The sequence below is a fragment of the Heterocephalus glaber genome, unplaced genomic scaffold (assembly GCF_053883595.1).
Source record: "Heterocephalus glaber isolate CG9 unplaced genomic scaffold, H.glaber_assembly_v1.0 deba00001531, whole genome shotgun sequence".
NCBI classification, from domain to species: Eukaryota; Metazoa; Chordata; class Mammalia; order Rodentia; family Bathyergidae; genus Heterocephalus; species Heterocephalus glaber.
Genome location: NW_028258329.1, coordinates 6,090,828 through 6,094,512, shown reverse-complemented (window position 1 = coordinate 6,094,512; position 3,685 = coordinate 6,090,828). Strand labels below are relative to the sequence as shown.

Here is a 3,685-nt window from a genome sequence, read left to right as displayed (position 1 = left end):
CAGGAATCTGGCAGAAAGCAAGGAGACTGCTCTGGGCTTTGGCTTGGCCAAGGAGGCATGGGCGTGGGGTCAGTTCCATCCATCTGGCTAGCTGGGCAGGCTTGGGTGCGCCAAAGAGAGAAACCCAGCCTGGAGGGTCATATGTATTGCCAAAGGAATTGTACTACAGATCAAAACCTGGGATTTGAGGAGCAAAATAGAGAATCCAGTGGCTGTTCAGGGTCCAGGAATAACAGCTATAAAACCGAAGCATCTGTTAGGACTCAGAGTTAATTTGACAACGTCAACTGTGGTCCCGGGAAGGCAAGGGTGGGGGAGAGGCTATGTGTTGCTGGAATCCTCGGATGACACCCCCAAACCAAGACTCATGGGTATATGGAGGACATGATTACTACCCACAAGGCTGAGTGTTTTCTGCTCCTTTCATGCATTTCAGACATTATATTTGGGCTCTGATGATTGCAAAAATATACCAGAATATTCTCAGCAAAGAAAAAGCTCCCAGTCTTTGGGGCTAAATAGCTTCAGCCCTACAGTGGAAGTACTGGTCCTCTGAAATGGGCTATACTTTTTCTTTGACAAGAAACCCAACACTTGAGATTTTTTTTTCTTTAAAAACAATGTGAGCAGCCAGGAGAATAGATCATTGCTAGAGCATTTGCTTACCATGTGCAAGGCTGTAGGTTCAATCCTCTGCACCAAAAAATGGTCTTTTTTTTTTCTTGTAAAAAGGCATCTATTTGGTTTTTAATACAAAATGACTCAAAAACATAGAATGAAACCATACAAGCCAGTTACTAAATTAAAAACAAAACAAACCAAGAAACTTCAGTTGATATTTCCTGTCTTCAGCCAGGATTAGAAAACAGGAAACTGTGCAACAATCAATGTCTTGTCCATTTGAAATCTTTTTTTTTTGGTAGCAGGGATCAAACTCAGGACCTTGTGCTTGTGAGACAGGCGGCAGACCTTTGAAGAAATCTTATTAAAAACAAAACAAAAGAGAAACAGGTCCCTGAAGTCTGGCAGGTGGTATCAGAGGCTGCCGGGAGCCTCAATCATCCTGGTGACTGGGGTACAAGTGGTTGATGGAATGTGGCCACCAGCTCTTGTTTCTTGCTAGTAGCGGTCATAGGAAGGGAGGAGAACCTGGGTACCCTTGGATGCCAATTATGTGGCCTGAGGCCTCAAGGTCAAGCAGCCTCAGAGTCTTCCATTCTGTATCTTCACTGAATCTCCCCCATATACAGTCTCTTGTCACTAGATGCTGAGAGAATGATGGGCTCATCAGGATGGAAAGCTACTATATTGATGGAGCCAGCATGGCCAGGCAGCTTATACAGTATTCTCCTGCTTGTGGTGTCCCACACATACACAAACCTGTCCACTGAGCCAGCTGCTATTTTGCTCCCATAAGGTGACCAAGAACATCTCAAGAGATTCTTTTCAAAGTTATGCACATTTCCTTGAAATATCTTTACACACCTCTATTTAGGGGCAAATGGCCGGACATCCCAGACACGCACTGTATTATCCATTGCGTTGGACAAGAGATAAGAACCTTCAGAACTTAAACTCAGACCAGTCACTGAATCTGCATGGCCTCTCATGGTGTAGGTTAGCTTGTTTTGGCGTAGGTCCCAGACCTTTATATCATTGTCTATTCCACCAGAGATAATCTGATCACTTGTGTCATTAAAGGTCACAGCTAATACCTCGTACGTGTTTTGAAACGTCTGGATAGCTGCTTTCTTCCGGATGTCCCAAAGCTTAACTGTACCATCATCGCTGCCAGTAAAGACAAGCTAGGGTCCCCTCCTGGCTGGGGAACAGGAATTTACAAAGGAAGTATGTCCCTTCAGCCTTTTAACCCTTTCGCCTGTTTCACTCTCCCATCCTGCCACAGTTTTATCTGTGGATGCGGAGAAGAGCATGCTGCCACCTGTGTTATAATGGAGCTCCATCACTGCTCCACTATGTCCTTTCAGTGTGGAATAATTATCACAGTCACCATAGACATTCCACAGCAGTATTAATCGGTCAAATCCTGCAGATGCCAAGGTGGAGCCACTGGGGTGAAACTTGCAGCAGTACACTTCTCCTTCATGTCCGGAGAATAGCATGATTGGGGCTTGAAGGGAGGAACACCTTGGAGGTCCCGCTTGAAGTAAAGCTCCCGGGGTTGCCTGCTGCTGCCCTGCTCCAGGGCCTGACCCCACCGCTGCCAGGAGCAACTCATGTCGCTGCTGCTTGACTGGAACCAGTGGCAACTCCGGGCCCTTGCACTTCTGCTGTTCTATCATGGCAAAAAATGGGCTTATAATGAAGTGACACGTAATATTTGTGCTTATTATGGGGTACAATATGATAATTCAATACATACATACAATGTGTCAGGATCAAACCAAAGCAGATGGCATTTCAGTCTCCTCAAACATTTATCATTTCCATGTGTTGGGAACCTGTGGACTCATCTAGTCATTTTGAAATACCATTATCTTTGCTATGATCACTACTGGCAGATATAAAAAACCTCCTCCAGGCAAGCGACTGTGTACCTGGGAGGAGAATGGCCAAGTGTGGGTGGTAGGCGGTGTGTGTCTGTGTGTGTGAGGTGTATGTGTGGAGGGGCACACCTGGAACTAGCAAGGGCCCTGTGCAGCCTGGGGTCTAATAACAAGGGCTCAACCCTCTCTGCTTTCAGGCACCCAACCTGGGGCATGTGGGATGGAAACACTGTTGAGCCATTCAGCTGGAAACTCGGCAGCAGGGCTCTGACAGGGCTCCAGGTGTCCTGGGTCGCTGTGGACAGAGATCAGACACCGATCCTTCCCCATGACACACAATCCCGCAGGCTCATTTTCAGCCAGACAATCAACCACTGTCCCCACCTGGGAGCTGCTCAGCTGCCTGCCCAGGATGATGCCAGACACAGAGCAGGGATCTTGGGTACCTTTCCCAGAGTCCCTGTCTCCTGGGTTCAGTTAGGGAGGGTGGCCCAGGCCTAGAGAGCTGACCTTGTGTGACTGGCACTGTGGCCCAGGGCTTTCCACCACACATCAAAGGCAGCCAGGTTAGAGCCACTTCCCCTCAGTCATGGGCACGAGCTAAACAGTCTCAGGTGTCCTGGAATGTCTCCTGCCTGGGTTTGTTTTTGTGTTTATCCTCATAAATAGGTTGCAGCATTTCCCAGGATGTCCAAATAAGACAGATCAGGCAATACCACAGATTTAACAGCCAAGTAGAAAACAAAACAAAATAAAGGGAAAAAATAGCATTTGAAGTCAGTGCCACATATACAACTATCAAGGAACAAAAAGCCAATCCCAGGAAGTATGATTTGAGGTGAATTGAAAGCTGGGCAGCGCCATGGCACCTTCTCCTGTCACATAACCATGGCAAAGGCCAACGGCCATTTTCTTGAGATTGGCAGCAGTAAAGCAAAAGGTTTCCAGCAAGCCAGGATGTTCTCTGAATCCTTACTTGTATCTGGAAACAGACCACAGGAGCACAAAACAGGATGGTGGGATGGAATTACTTTTGACTTTAGGGTTAGAGTAGGCCGTTCATTCCCAGCTATGCTCAGGCTGGGCCTGCAGACATTCTCCTGGGGGGAACCTGTGGAGTGTGGCCTTCCCTCCACAGCAAAACTGGAAGCTCCCTGCCACCCCCACTAGCACTGAAG

The 3,685-nt window shown here is 47.4% G+C and overlaps 1 pseudogene; it reads right to left on the bottom strand.

The window, feature by feature from the left end:
* Positions 1-1,129: 1,129 nt before the first annotated feature.
* LOC101701280 (U5 small nuclear ribonucleoprotein 40 kDa protein pseudogene) lies at positions 1,130-2,303 on the bottom strand (annotated as a pseudogene).
* Positions 2,304-3,685: the final 1,382 nt, after the last annotated feature.